The 16,894-nt window shown below is 33.7% G+C and overlaps 1 protein-coding gene across 50 annotated transcripts in view; it reads left to right on the forward strand.

Annotated features, from left to right (window-relative positions):
- The window catches only part of TBC1D5 (TBC1 domain family member 5), a 599,895-nt gene that overhangs the window by 216,857 nt on the left and 366,144 nt on the right, over positions 1-16,894 (forward strand). The window lies entirely within an intron of this gene.

Below are 16,894 nucleotides of genomic sequence, written 5' to 3' on the forward strand. Positions count from 1 at the left end.
AGAGGTAGGAAAACACTAGACACTTTTTAGAAACTAAAAAGACATGGAAGGGAGGATTGGGAACACAGGTGTCGGTAGATCATGAAAGACATTTTGAGAACCTACAGGGACATTTATGCTTCAGTAAGTATTATGGAACCATAGACATTACCATATTTCATCACCAATATGGATTTTTTTCTGAACAGTAGTAAGCTTTATAAAGTAATGTAATAAGAAACAATGGATTTTGAGCCAAAAGAATGGAATTGTATTCATAATTTTGCTTCGCAATTGTAGGAACTGGAGCAAGTCATTTTAACATTTTTATAATTAAATATTTTTAAAAGATACATCCTTGGCCGGGTGTGGTGGCTCACGCCTGTAATTCCAGCACTTTGGGAGGCCGAGGCAGGTAGATCACCTAACGTCAGGAGTTCAAGATCAGGCTGGGCAACATGGAGAAACCCCATCTCTACTAAAAATAAAAGAAATTAGCTGGGTATGGTGGCGGGTGCCTGTAATCCCAGCTACTTGGGAGGCTGAGGCAGGAGAATTGCTTGAACCTTGGAGGTGGAGGTTGTAGTGAGCCGAGATCGCGTCATTGCACTCCAGCCTGGGCAACAAGAGTGAAACTCTGTCTCAAAAAAAAAAAAAATCCTCATGTCCTATTTTTAAAAGTGTACACTTAGGTATACAGTTGGAGAATTCTTCCTCATGCTTTGTTGGTTTCTTGTGTGTCCAGAAATTTTAACGCATAGCAAAATTACATTTGTATATTTTTATAAAATAATGGGGTCATACAGGTAGCATTGTTGATTTCAGTATGCTGTGTACTTTTTTTTTTTTTTTACATCAGAGCATTTTAAATTCCTATCTCTTATTCTATTTCTGGATTACCTTTATGTATGTATGTATTTATTTGTTTATTGAGATGGAGTTTGTCTTGTCACTCAGGCTGGAGTGCAATGGAGCAATCTCGGCTCACTGCAACCTCTGCCTCCCAGGCTCCAGCGATTCTCCTGCCTCAGCCTCCCGAGTAGCTGGGATTACAGGCTCCTGTCACTACATCTGGCTAATTTTTTTTTGTATTTTTAGTAGAGATGGGGCTTCACCATGTTGACCAGGCTGGTCTTGAACTCCTTACTTCAGGTGATCTCCCAGGCTTGGCCTCCCAAGGATTTGTGCACATGTAAACTTCTGTCCATGTATGTTACATAGGACAAGGATTACAGCTGTGAGCCACTGTGCCTTGCCTGATTACCGTAATTTATAAACCCAAGGATTATAGAACATTTAGATTGCTTATGGTTTTTCACTATTACAATCAACTTCTTTCTGCATAGATTTGGCTAGAGGATATACAAGTAGGATACATTTTTAGTGGTAGAATTGTTGATTCAAAAGTTAGATGCATTAGTAATTTTGACAGTTATTGCTTTCCTAAACTTGCACTTTTTAAATCAAGTTCATTAGCATCAAAATGCCTATTTCTTCAAATTTTTATCAAGACTGGGTATTATCTACCTTTTTTATTTTGCATTCTGGTAGGTGAAAAATTACATCTGATTGTTTTAGTTGAGATTTCTTTAACTGTGAGTGAGGCTGCACATTATTTCATGTTATTGGCTGTGTATATGTATAAAATTCCGTTCCGTGCACTGCTTGTTTTTCTCCTTCGTTCATCTCTTTAAATCTTCCTGTATTATTTGTTTCATGCGTTTTACAAAAGGAAATGATACCTGCTTACTTATTAGATGGTTGGGATGATCAAATGAGGTAGTATTTGTCAGTGTTTCTGAACCTTTTAAAAAAAATCATTGCACCCCTAAAAAGTCTTTAAAGAAAAACTTCTCCCAGTCATCCTCCATTACGAAAGTTTAATAACACAAATATACACAGATAAACTATATTTCTCTTTATGTACTATATTCCATTTGAGGACCATAAACTATTGTAGTATCTACGATTCCCTACACCCACTCTGTGCACCAATCTTGTCCACTAGGAGACAATATCACTGCCATTGAGAATGCATGATATATGTGAAAATTTTTGTAAACTGCAAACTGCTATTTAAATGTAAAGCTTTATTGTTAATAATTTGCATTTCATATGATATAATTTTATATGTCTGTTTCGCAGCTGCTTTTTCTCAGTGCAGCTTTCTCTGTTGCAAACATAGGTATTTACTATTTTATTGTCCATTTTGCTGGCTTCAGAACAATCTTTTCTGAGTTGACCTCTGATCACCTTTCTCTGTCCATCTCTGCCTATTGAAATACTATTTCTTCAAAGCCTGTCCTAGATATTCCCTTCTCCATAAAGTCTTTTGAGACCCCTGTATTTACCCCTTGACCTTTCAGAGTTAGAGCTCCTTTTAATACATCTTCTTTGCTGTAACATTCTAGTTTTCATTATGTGGTCTTTATTTTTTTTGTGTTCTACCTCCCAGGAGATGTTGCTTCTCTCCTCATCTCTATTTCGTGATGTTCCTTTCCCCACGCCATTGTACATAGTGAGAAAGCAGTAGGATATCTTAAAATGAGTTTCTGAAGAAGGTTCACTTCAATTGCCAACCACTTAGTGTGTGACCTTGAGGTGAAATCGTTAACTTGCTAGCCTCAATTGCCACCTATGTAAAATGGGGGTAATAATGATTCCTGTCTGATAGGATTGCTGAGAAGATTAAATGGGATAATAATGCACGTAAAACACAGTGTCTAGCATTTAGTAAGCATTAAGTGAAATATTAGTAATCATCACTACTCCAAACAGTTCTTAGCACAGAGAAAGACAAAGGATGCCAATTTGTTCAATAAATATAATTGAACTGCATCATTGTTCCACAGATGACAAAGCATGGTATGAAATTTTGTCATTTACTTTCGATTGTTTACTGAAGTTTACGCATAGATTTCAAAATTCTAAAAATTATTTATGCAATGATTTCATGTAAATTAGGATAGCAAGAATTATAGAACTCTAATGTACTTAGTTTTTAGACATTTTATTATGGTATTCAATGAAATTTTGGAGATAGTATGCTACATTCTTTTACCTAATTGTATACATTGGAAAAGGAGGTGTATATTTTTGCTAGTAAAATTCCCTGGGAGTTGGGATAGGGTATGTGTAGCTCCTCTGTAGTCCCAGTTTATTCAGTTTTGTTAATTACTTCTTTTCATATACCCTTTCTGGCCTGTATCTGTTCTATGTAGAGTTTGTAGAATTGTTTTGTTTTTTAGTATTCATTGATGTCTTGAAACATTCTTTGACAATCACCATAGAGCCTTTATGTTTTCTGACTTCTAGATATTATGTGAGCACTATGTATTGTGTTCTTTTATAATTAGCTCCTCTCCTGTATCCTTTTTTTACCTTCTCAGTGCTTTAATCTGTCCCTCTTATGAAAATGAAATTGAAATAGTTTATTTCCATTTTGAGGGCTTATAATGACATTTTAATATATGTCAGTTTTCTTACATGGGCAACCTAAACAGTTTTGGTGTTAGAACATGTATGGACAGAAGTTTACATGTGCACAAATCTCTTTTATGAAAAAAATGGAACCATTACAATCAACGTGGATTCTGAGAGAAACCCCCAAGTCAGATCACTTTGCAATGATACTCAAGTTCATTATTTAATAATATTTTAATATTTTAAGTGACTGTCATTTTTTACTATCACTTTTATAAAGTCTATATATATTTATATGTTATGTTTGGGAAATTGGAATTTTTCTTGCCTCTGTAAATAATTATAGTCTTCTTCTACAATTGGAACATTTGCATATTTATACTGAGACTTTTTGGCTCATGTATCCAAGTTAATAGAAGTTTCTACTCCATCAGCAAGTAAGCTCATCATTTTTGAAGCTACTAATCAATTAAATTGGCCATTTTAATATGGACTACAACATATTTTCTTCACATTTTGCATTATTGAATGTTTTAAAAATTTATGGTCCCATAAATTTTGATGATCATACCTTAGATTCTTGTGCTGTGTCATGTATAATTATTAACATTAATACAAGAGTCCAAATATTATGTTAATTCATGAATGAAAGAGTTAACATAATATTTTATATTAAAGTAGTCTCAAGAAATTAACAAAGTTCACATTTTCTTTGGATTTCCCCCTCCTAAATTATGCACTTACGTTCTTCACTGGTAAAGATAATACAGCTGATCCTTGAGCAACATGGGAGTTAGGGGTGCTGACCCCTATGCGGTCAAAAATCCATATGTAACTTTTGACTTCCCAAATGCTTTGACTACTAATAGCCTACTGTTGACCAGAAGCCTTAACAATGACATAAACAGTTGATTAACTCATATTTTATATGTTATATGTACTATACTGTATTCTTACAATAAAGTTAGAGAAAAGGAAATGTTATTAAGAATATCCTAAGGAAGAGAAAATATATTTACTATTCATTTAGTGAAAGTAGATCATCATAAACGTCTTTACCCTTGTTGCCTTCACATTGAGTAGGCTGAGGAGGAGGTGGAAGGGGAGAGGTTTTGGTCTTTCTGTCTCAGGAGAGGTACATGCAGAAGAAAATCCACATGGACTGGTGCAGTTCAAACCCATGTTGTTCAAGGGTCAGCTGTAGTCTCAGAACTGTTTAAGAATAGTCTTATACTGTCTGTTTCTAGTCAGCAGGTCTTGTATTCTTGTCAGAATGTTTCATTTTTCTGCCATATGGTAGCTGATGGTTTCCACTAAGAAGTTTGTTCATTTATCTGTTATATTTTTTGTAGCTCCTTTTTTCAGGGTAATTGAAAAACAAGATTCCGTAGAGCTGGGTCAGTACATTTGAATCACACATTTTAGTTTTTTCCAGTAACAGTCAGATGGCAGCTCTGGAAAAAACATGTCTTTCCTGCCTTTGGGTGAGTTCTTTTGGGGTCTTGTCCTTTGAGATCTCTTTTAATCCTGGAGCTCCTACAGTGTCTCCTTGTCTGTCTACTGGTAGGGTTGTCAGATAAAATACAGAACTCCTTGTTAAATTTGATTTTCAATAAATAATGAATACTTTTTAGTATAGGTGTCTTAAGTATTATGTTTGTTGTTTTTCTGAAATGTAAATTTTATTGGGCATCTATATTTTATTTTATTATTTACTTATATTTATTTATCTGGCAACCCATTTCCTGGACTTTTTCTTAACTAAACTTTGAGCCCCTTGAGAGAAGGAGATTGATTGTACCCTAATTCTATAACTTGTTTTCCTGTTCCCATGGTAGATGGATAATTTTTTACTGACTGAAAAAATAAGCTAATAAACTGAAATGTTTCTTTATCTGAGTATTTATAAAGAAACTTTCTTCTACTGAGTTTGCCCTTTTCTGTGAATTAAATTCATTGAAAAAAATCATGTTTCAATGAATAATTGCAGATCTCAACCTTAATTAAAAAAATTCAGCTCCCTTTCTCTTCCTTTCTCTTTGTCATTTCTCCTCCTCTTATCTTTCCAGCTCTTACTATAATTAGCTAGTGTTAACAGCAAATGTTTGCTTTAGTTAAATTATTTAGAACATTTATTTTACTTGTCAAAGGTTAGATCAGGTTGTTGTTTGAACTGATAATTAAATGCAGGCTAATATGCTTTCATATTTATATGCACTATAAGCCTGTTTCCTCATCATTCTGTATAATTTTATGATGTTCAAGGCTGACATTTCAAAAAGGATTTTGGTTTTGTGGAAAAGAAAACGTTCTAAGTAATGTAGTTTGTTATGTGATTTGAGAATGTCCAAAGTTGTGGTTGAAAGTAAATACTACATTTCAATGTCATTGTAACATGTAGTATCATGGTGGCAATTTTCACCAAGTAGTATATAATATTAAGCTCACTGCCTATTGAGTTTGCATTTGATATGAGGATCAGTGCTGTGTTGGCTATAGTAGGTGCTCAGTATATATTTGTTAAGTGACTGTTTTAGGTCTTATTTATGGCATAGTTTAAAAAAATAATATGATGGAAAACTCAGATCTTTTATCCCAAATAGTATAATCCATATCTATTCCTACGACATACTACAAGGTTCTCTTAAATCATTTCAATTTGTGTGCTTCTGTGTAGAACAAGTATAGCTCAATTAGTCCTCATATCTGGGAATTATACTGAAGCATGTCTTTGTTTTTGTTGATTGATTGAATAAATGATTTTTGCAAGTTCTGGAGTGCTAGTAACTTAGAGTATAGATGAATAAAACAGGTCCCCTATCCTCACAATAGAAGTTAGTCGAAAACCAACCATTATACTAAAGAATGGTTAATATTAGGGTGGAGTTATGCATAAAGTAAGTGGGCATCTGAATCAAATTAGGAGAAGGCATGTTGGGGAAGAGTGACTTTTGAGCTGTATCTTAAGGGCCAATAGCAGTTGGTTAGGCGAAGAAGGTAAGAACAGTAGTGCCTTGCAGAGGAGCCACATGTGTGGAAGTGCTGAGGTGTGTAATTTGGTATAGTTGAAGAAAATTTAAATATGGAGAAGTAGTAGGAGATGGTGCCCTACTTTACTTAAAAGTAGTTTCCATTGACATTAGGAAAAAGCTCTGAATCTTGAGAAGGTCTATAAGCCATGCGTTGTACAGTCCTTTTCTGCTTCTTAAGCCTGAAAATCAACCCAGCTGAGCTTGACTCCTTACACACTTTACATGAAATGTGCATGCACTGCCTCTTCCCTGAGCCCTAGTATACAATGTTTTCTCCCCCAAGAATGCTCTTTCTGAAGCAGGATATTTGCTTGACTTCTTCATGGGACTCATGACAGGAGTGCCTCATTTACACAGCCCTCCGCTCTCAACTCCTTGCGGGAGGGAGCCTGCGAGCAAACGAGGTGGGAACTGGAGTGCACAAGTGCTGGAATGAGCTGACTGCCCTCCACCCCTCATGGGAGGGAGCGCGCACCTGTGGGAGCCAGAGCAAGCACTTTTGGGCTCCAGTAGGAGCAAACTTTGGGCCCCACAGCAGTGTCTAGGTGGGGCTACCTGTGACCTCTAAAGCCCCAGAGGGCATGTTACATTGTTCTTTTAGCTCTGCCCTTTGCAGACGGCTTAAGTGTTAACAGCTCAGTGGGCTTTTTGCCTTTTTCCATGAGGCAGCTGCCCTCTGCCAGGAAGGGCAAAGAATCAGTGTGACAGCCTTTTGTATCTGCACTTGTGGCTCCTGAGCTCTTGTCCAGCATCCAGGAAAAATGAGGTTGCATGAATGAATTGAAGGATGGTAAATGCGGGGGATTTTATTGCTGATGAAAGTGGCTCTCAGTGGGAAGGGGAGCTGGAAAGGAGATGGGGTGGGTAGGTAATCTTCTTCCCCTGAAATCTGGCCATCTCCAGCTGGATTATTCTCCAAAGTTACGCAAACTGTCCCTCTGTAAAGCTGTCCCTTTCAAGTCAAGCCACTTCTCTCCCATGTTCAGTCATAGTCCTCTGCATCAGCTACTTTCTTCTCTGTGCTGGCTGAGTCCTGGGTTTCCTATATTATAGGCACAGGATGGAGGGGCAGGGTGGGCCATGGGTAGTTTAGGAAAAGGCAACATTCGAGTAGGAAAACAGGGATAGAAGTTCTAACTTTGGGCTGCAGGTTTCAGGCATTTCGGCTTGAAGGTGGGGTTTTGTCGGCGACCCACCCTTTTCTGCTTAGAATTTCTCTGCCCCCGGTCCCTATCATTTCTTCCCTCTTCTAGTCTGTTCCTACTCTACTGTTTTTATTTAGCTGAGATCAATATAACCTTAAAAATATGTAACAAGTAATGCATCTGTTGTATTATGAAGAATGTTTAATGTTTATTATTATTGCCAGGAATGACAACAGTGAACCATAGTACACTGCAGCTTTTGATATATGTCCCCATATACTTTATTTCATCCTTGTAACAGTCATGAGATAGGTATTATATGAAATTTAGAAATACATATAATTTTTTTTCTATAATGTCATCTTTTATCTAGAATTTAATGTCTTCTGAAGAGAAGATAGATAACTGAAATAAAAGTAAAAACACCTTTCAAAATAAGAGTAAATGCAGAGTTAGTTATATAGTATATCATGTTTGTATTTGTATGTATGTACTTTTAATAAAATTGACTTAGAAGATTAGCCACAAGGTAGTGTCTACTTTATGTCAAATATAAACCAGATGTTATTCTGAAATACTTTCAAACTCTGCTTTCATAATCAAAATATTTTTTTGTAATGTATGGAAGGATAGTTGGAAATTCCAGTGGTTAACTTTTTTCATGAATATTATTAATTTGATTAATCATAATCATTGCCTTATGACACATTCTCATCATTGACCTGTATGTGGTTCTTTTATTATTTATTTATGGATGGTTAACTTTGTAAAGCTTACATATTGTATAACAATAACGTTTACTTGCTTCTCAGAAATTTCCTGAAGTTAAAACTTTTAAATGAAACACAAGGACTTATGACAGTTCTCACCCACCATACGAGTGTGTCTATGAACTAACCTTTTAGTTCTAGCTCAACAGAACAAGTGGCTTCTTTTTCCTGTAAGTGGATGGTCTTGCTAAAAAAGCTCAGTTCAGAAGTTGAGTAAAATACGGATTTCATGTTGCCTACAGCAAAAAAGGTGAGGGTTTCTAGGCAGAGGGCAAAGTTAAAGATGACTGTTTCCTTTTTCTGGGTCTAATGACTGTGACCTAGATCAAGGTGGTTGTTTGTAAAGAATGGTTTTGATTCTGGATTTTATTTTGAAGGTAGAACTGACAAGATTTGCCAGTGGATTAGATATATTCCAGGAAAACATTTCTGGGCTGGTCTGAATTTGGGCAGATAACCTGAATGATACGAAGAGCAGAGTGTTCCCAGAAGAGGAGATGGGGATGTGCAAAGACCTAAAGAGACAATGAGCTGTATTTTTGTTTAAGGAATAGAAAGAAGACTTATGTAGCCAGAGCATGTTGAGGGAGAAGGGAGAGTGGACTCCGAGGGTTAGGCATTACCCTGAATTTAGGACCTCTTAAAGAGGAGATAAGTAAGCATTTCCCAGAGCGATGTTTAGTTTACCAGTAGCGTGAACCACATTTATAATTGTGTTGGCTGTTTTTGATGAATTAATGAATAGGTTTTATTCCTATTGGATAATATCTGCATATTATGGGGGTACAAAGGAATGAAAAATACTTTCTCTGCCCTCAAGGAATACATAGTTTGCATTTACAAAAATGTATGATAAGCTAAATAAGCTAAGAACTACTTATGATAATAGTTTATGTAAACAATACAGGTGATATATCAAGGATTGCTTAATAAAGTTGGTGAATGACAATTCTGCTGTGACATTATTTTCAAAACATTAATCATTTATTATATAACACCTTAAGGATTTTAACTGTGCCTACTACTTTATTATAATTTATTTAATATTTTTCCTTTCATGAATTCTTTCTTTCTTTAAACAAATTTATGTAAATAGGAAATCTTTTGGCCACAGATTATCCTAAACAAATTAGCACTTGCTATAAGTAGAGGGGAACCATTAAAAAAACTTATTCTAATAAAAAAGTATGTTTCTGCCAAGCCCAGAGGCACATCAGAGCAGGGGAAATACTGCTATGGAAGAGCAGGGAGAAATTACTTCTGGTGCTGTTCCCTAAAGGAAAAGTTGAATGTTGGAATTATGTACAGGATTTAGAAAAGTGAAGAGGAAAGGCCTCCTCAGGAGGAAAGGAGATGCATAAAACTGAATGGAGGAATGTGGAAATGTTTTTATGTAAGCTACTTTGGCTAGCAAGGACTGGTGCTTCTTAGCTGCTGGCCTTCCCTCAGTGATGTACTGAAGTGACTGGTGCAATGTGAATTTATAGCATTTGGGGACTTAAATAATGATTTAAAATCCCCAACTACAGTTTTGGCTGTTTGATAACGATTCCAAAGATCAAGTGTGAGTTTTTCATAAATTATAATTTTGCTGAGGAATATGTGAATTATGCTGTATCCACAGCTTATTACTTGCTTTCCTTACTAGATAAAGCATTTACTCTGAGATGGTGATCTGTACAAGATGTGTACACCTTATAACTATTAAGGATCTGTTTATCTCAATATCTCAGATTTCGAAACAGCTTGTATGCGAAAAAAGTAAACTGAATTCTTTGGTATTACGTTATAGTTAACATAACAAAGGAAACTACCCTATAATTCTTGGCTTAATTTCTGTTAGGCCACTTATTAAGTGATTGTTGTCATTTGAGGTAGCTTTGCCCTGTGACCTTAAATAAGTCACATAACTTCTTTGTGGTTTCCTTATCTGTAAAAGGTGTTATAGTATCTACTTCATAGAATTGTTGTAAGGTTTAAATGAGTTAATACGTATAGTGGTTTAAATAGCTTTGCTTCCCAATAAGTGCTGTGTGTTTGCTGCTGTTGTTATTATTTAATTGAAAGGGCTACCTTTCAATTAAAGGAAGTACTAAAACTTCCTTAGGTTTCCCAGCCCTACTACTTACTAAAAACCAAGGGATAAATAACAGATTCATATGGACTTTTAGAAGGATTGCCCCACAATTGGTCAGGTGTTCCTGAACACACCCCTGGCCTCCCCATGTTTTGCACCAAAGGAGAGATTTTTGTTCATTGGTTTTTTTGGACAAAATGATTTGATTTGATGTTTGTATGAAGAGTAGCCATTTGTTCCTTTTTCTTATTTTTAATTATCATCAGTTTAATATAATTTGCCAAATTATGATTTCTGTTTTCTCTTTTCAAATTTTATTGTTCCTAAATTCCTAATTGTATGTTGTATTAACCTTGATTTTATGAAAACCGGGTTGAATCATTTAATGGCTAGAGGTAGTATCTATATAAAATAGGATATATAAATAATATATAAATATATAAAATAGGAACAGCAAGAATTGAAAGTATTTTCATATGGCTACATAATAATAAAAGGTTTGGTTTTGCTCACTAGGCCAGGCTAATTCCCCAGTCTCTGCATCTTGAGCATCTGCTCAGGAGACCTCTGAAACTGTATGAGAATACACTGTGGAGAGCTTTCTGTTTGGCAGTTTGACTCTTATAGTGTTCAGTTTTCTCTTGGTTTATGTGGTCACAAGTGTCACTTTCTCATGACTTTATAGCATTTTAATATTGAAAGGCAAAATGCATTCTTAGTTTGTAATATAAAATATTTAAGTCCACCTGTGAACCTCTCATATTCTGCATATTTCTTAGTAGGTATATTGTTAATGAGTCTAGTATTTTAATTTACAGTGAATTGTTTGCCCTAAACAGCTTATTCTGATAGCATGAAAATTATAATGATTCAATCTGTTTTGATTTTCTTTTGATCATTGTTCTTATATTTTGACCCTTATTGTAGTCTTATACCTATTTGTTAGACAACACTTGGATAGTAAAATTGTGTGGTTGGTAAAAATGAATTAAGGTTTCAGGGTTTTACCAAGGGGTGATATTTAATATTGAATGACATGTATTAAGACAAATGCTTTTATATATAATTTATTTGGCATTGTAAATGCATTTATCTTGTGAGAAACAGACCCCCTGTTGTCAAATGAAGTATTCTGGAAAGGTTTGGAGTAAATAAATAATAAAACTACTTTGATATACAATCTAACAATATTAAATATTAAGACTTTCAGATGATTGATTTTAATACTTAATTAACTTAAAGTCCAATGTAACCCTCTTGCATTAAAGATTGACAGAATTTAAAAATAAAACTTTATTTTTCTCTTTCTTTGTTTTCTTTCCCTCTTTTTTCTTTTTTCCTTTCTTCTTTCCTCCTTTCTGCCCTTATAATTAAGACTTTAGAACATTGTTACTTCCAATCATTGAATTTACCTTTAGCTACCAACATTTCTAAATAAAAAATGTTTGTTTAAACCAGATATTCAATTGCCCTGTCTCTCAACTGTGAAAATGTAGCTTCTACCAGAGAAGCTTGCTTTTATACCCCATATGTCATATTTCTGGTTAAATACCTATCATGGTAAATACATGCTACCTAGAACACATACTTATTCATGCTGCATCCTTCTTCCTTTTATAATCGACTCTGAAAGTAGTCCATTTAAGCTCTTTGGTATGCTTTTCTTATAGGAGAAATCTTTATGTAAAGTAATACTATATCATTTCAGTGTTTGACTTTTAGGTTTACCATCAGTCAAGAATTTAAATGAATGAAGTATGCTTATATGAGCTTTTCTGAATATGAATGTTTTTAGAATGACACAGTTCAGAATGCTAATTCTGTGCCTAAGTATTAGAAACAGTTAAGGAGAGAATATAAGCTGAAATATATAGAATTTCGTATTCAGACAGAATAAATTCATTCTAGAGGTTCTGCTCATGTGGTGCCATTTTAAAAGAGAAAATATTATTAAACTAACTTATGATTTTATCTATTCAATGCTCATAGTTTGAGATTTTCACTTAGATACTGCTTGTATTGATTGATTGATTTTTTTTTTTTTTGAGATGGAGTCTCGCTCTGTCCCCCAGGCTGGAGTGCAGTGGCACGATCTTGGCTCACTGCAACCTCCGCCTCCCAGGTTCCAGCAATTCTTCTGCCTCAGCCTCCCGAGTAGCTGGGACTACAGGCACGCACCACCATGCCTAGCTAATTTTTGTATTTTTAGTTGAGATGGAGTTTCACCATATTGGCCAGGGTGGTCTCGAACTCCTGACCTCGTGATCTGCCCGCCTCTGCCTCCTGAAGTGCTGGGATTATAGACGTGAGCCAGCATACCCGGCCTGTATTGATTTTTTTTTACATGGAAAATATTGCTTTGATTTTTTAAGTGTACTTTAAAACTGCCTTCTAAGCTTTAGTGCTGAACGCTTACCCTTTTATTAAAAATTAACTATTTGCAAAAGAAGTCTTTTCTTTCAGACAGATCACTTTTAAGATTTAATACTCTCAACCTCTAGACTTGTGAAACCAGTACAAATATCTTAAAGATTAGTCTTGGATTTTAAATGGGAATTTTAGCCTATTTGTGAACTCCTGTGCTGAGGATAGCACTAAAACCATATTGTAAAATTAGTTACGACTTTTCAGAATTTTAAACTCATGTGAATAGGAAAAACTGTTATTTACGGTAAGTGTAACAAAGGAAGGATAGGGCCTTTCCCAGATCGTGGAAGGTGTATTACTATGCTTTCTCAGTCAGAAAAATGAGATTGCTTTTGTTTATTTAAAATAATTCTTCAGGCATCATTTTTATGAGCCAGAGAAATTCTAGGAACAGGAAGATACCATTTAAGAGAACTAAAATCTATCAATTATGGATTTAAGTAGTCATCTACTAAGAGGCATGTTTTTGGCCTTTATATTCTTTTCTCTGTATGTATCTTGGTTCTATATAAGAGAAAATTAAGGCATGTCAAGGATAGAAGTTGGAGTTTGTAATCAAATTTAGAGATCTAATGAACCATTGTAAGTGTTATGTTTATGCTGGACTTTTACAGTGATTGTTTAAAAATTTTTAGACTAAATAAAATCCCTTAATTTTTTATAGTTTGATATTTGCAGGTAAAAATTTATTCATAAGTATTAAAATAGACAAATTTATGAAAAACCTTTGATATTCTGCTTTGTAATCAATCATTTTCTCTTACTGGAATGTTTATGAAACACAAATTGGGAAATTCGTAGGAAAATGATTTCATATTTAAAACAACATTATGTTATGATTTCATAAGGTAATCCCAATAGCAGTAACCAACAAACTTAAGTTGCTTTTTTAGATTCAAGAGAGCTAAAATAGCTCTTTATATTTAAAACAAAACAATAAAAAAAGTGAAAGCAGCAACTTCTTAATCAGTTACTTTTGAATTAGGTTATTTAAATCCATAATTAAAAGAAAACTACGAACATTATCCACACGTTTTCTTCAACAGATTGCTTGAAAATAACTCATTATTACTAGTTAGCCAGTTTCCTTTATTTAATTATAAAAACATTTCAGTGGTTCATTTTCAATCTATAGGCATAATAAATCAGGATATAATGGATGCTTGATTATATGGAATTGTTGTAGACTGGGGTATTTGGTTGATTTTGTATTCTGGCTATTGGATATTACCATAGACTTGTTAAGTTCTAAAGAATTATAATTTAAGCTAAATTAACTAAATGACTTCTTGAACTTTCTCTAAGGAGTCAAAAAGACCTTAAGTATTTTTAGCACCTTAAATGAATGTATGAATATCATTGTGTGGTAGAGTATTTTCTTCTAACAACATAAAGATGAGGGTTTTAAAAATACTTCTTTTAAAAATAAACTTTGATGGCAACTTGCTTGTCACTTGTCTGTTTTTTATATAGTTTAAAATACACAAAAGTCATTTATTTATTTATTTTAGGTATGTGAAACCTGTAACAGTGAAAGTGTACTGTAAAAATAAGAAATTCAGCTACTGAGATTATGAAAACATGGTTTAAGATATTAAAGAAAATTTAAGGAATCTAGCAGTTAACTTGAAATAGACATTTTCAAATGTTTACTTGTATATTTTTAAGAGTATAACAAAATATATGGAGAATATAAATCTTACATTAAAATAGTTGCCCATGGGCCAAATAAAATTTTGAAAAGTGTTTAATCTGTTCTACCCAGTATTTTTCTTTTAATTTGAATTATTTGCTAACACTTACAAATTAGCAGATTTCACATAAAATTTTGGATTTCTAGCTTGTCTTGAAAAAGCTGAAGCAGAGTAAAGGGTGTTCTAATTATTCATAGGCTGCATCTTTTTATACCCCCTTTTTTTATACCTGGTCTTTTTGTCGCACTAACTTATTTAGAGCCAAATTAATGTAGGAGAAAGAATGTGAGCTCTAGAACCAAACAGGATGGCTTCAATTTTGGCTTTAATACTTACTCCTTGTGTGATTCTAGACAAATTAATTACTCTCTCTGTACCTCAGTTTCTCTATGGTAAAATGAAAATAAAATTGACAAACATAAATCGGTTGGGTTTTAAGGAGGATGAAATGAGTGTACATGAAACATTTAGACTAGTTTTTGGCATATATTCATTGTGCATAAATGTTAACCATAAATAATAATACTTTTTGCCTGACCTCATTAGACATTTGAATTTGGTGACTGCTCCATAGTAGAGGACCTTGGTTCTGAATTTATTTATTTGTTCAACAGAATTTATCAAACTCTGTGTTATACTATAACCAATCATCTACATTTTGCTGTCCTCTACTAGATTATATTCTCCAGAGTTTCTTCTATATAGCAAGCGCTCAGTATATGCTTATTGATTGGCACACATAAGCAAATACTGACAACTGTCTAGATTTATGGATTTAAGATCTATGGCTTTAGATATTCTTACTGCATATTAGCTACCAGAGTTCTTTGTTTTCCCTAATCCTCTGCTTATATTGTTTTAGCCACAATTCCAAGCGGATAGGTTTTATTAACGTCTGACTGTGATTGTGTGGATGTACGGGGTTTTGGAGACTTCTGATAAAAATTAGAACATGTATGTGAGTATTTTACTAGGTGATGGTTTTAGAGAGAAAGTAAATAGGATAGAGGAGCATTTTGTTTTGGTAAAAGGTCATCAAGAATTTATGTATTCATGAACATCTCTGGAGCTTTTCCTCCATAGGTGAAGACCATATCCTATAAAATTAGATACTCATTTTGTTTGGACTTGCTTTTACCACTTCTTTTTTCTCTTATTATTTCCTCTTTTTCTCATGTCCTTGCTTCTCCTGAAATTTAAGAGATTATGTTACTTACATTATTTTGCATGAAAATTGGTGAACTTGGTTTATTTTTTGAAAGAGTTATGATTTGGGAAGATAATTTGCATCTTAAGGACATACAAAATTTACAAATAGTGTATGTTGGAAGTTGAAAATAATTTAAAACAAAATTTGTTCAATATGGAATAATTTATATAAGTGAGAATTGAGAGGGAAAACTTTCAAAATGACCAAAGGAAATGTAGGTAGTTATTTATAAAATCTTGTAAGTATAACACCAGAGGTGGATATTATACTGGAGATACAGATATATTTGAGCATGTAAAAAGTTACTTATGTCACAAAAATGTCATACAACTGAAAGACAGATACACTTTGAGAAAAATATATGTATCATATAACCAAGGTTTAATACTCTTAATACTTAAAGCATGTTTAGATATCATGAAGACAGTCATAACAATTAACTCCATTAACAAAAGACAATAAACAAATGTCAGAGAAACAGTATCTCAGTAGTTATCAAGCAAATACAATACAAAATTTGACTATCAGGTTGGTTCAAAAAATCAAAGAGGAAACATCCATCGTTAATGAGAATCAAGGAGAAATGATTTGTTCAGGTACAAACCTTCATAGAGTACAGTTTGCTAAGATCTTATTTTTTTAATATATGTTTTAATCCAGCTATTGTACTTTAAGAATTTATCCTAAGGAAATAATCATGGATATGATACAGACATACTGCTAAAAGATGCTTATTTTTGAGACTGTTTATAGTATTGAACAACTGAAAACATGTTGTTTACTAAATAAGGAATTGGTTACATAAATTGCGCTAACTATATAATAGAATACTAGGAATAATTAGAAATTATAGACACATGGTTGTTTTTTTTTTAAACTGGGGAGGAAAATACTGAATTTAAAGTATTCATAGATTACGTAATCAGTATGTTTAGCATGTTATGGATCACATTAAAACCGTATGTATTTTAAATGCCCAGAATAAAGACAGGAAGTACATGTGTAATACACTGAAATGTTAACACTAATATTTCTAGCTAATACTATCATGAATAATTTTAACTTGCTATATTTTCTGTATTTTGAAAGTTTCTGTTGTGAATGTTTATTATTTTGGCTGTAAAACAAAAGGATGCT

This window comes from Pongo pygmaeus, chromosome 2, assembly GCF_028885625.2.
Source record: "Pongo pygmaeus isolate AG05252 chromosome 2, NHGRI_mPonPyg2-v2.0_pri, whole genome shotgun sequence".
NCBI lineage: Eukaryota > Metazoa > Chordata > Mammalia > Primates > Hominidae > Pongo > Pongo pygmaeus.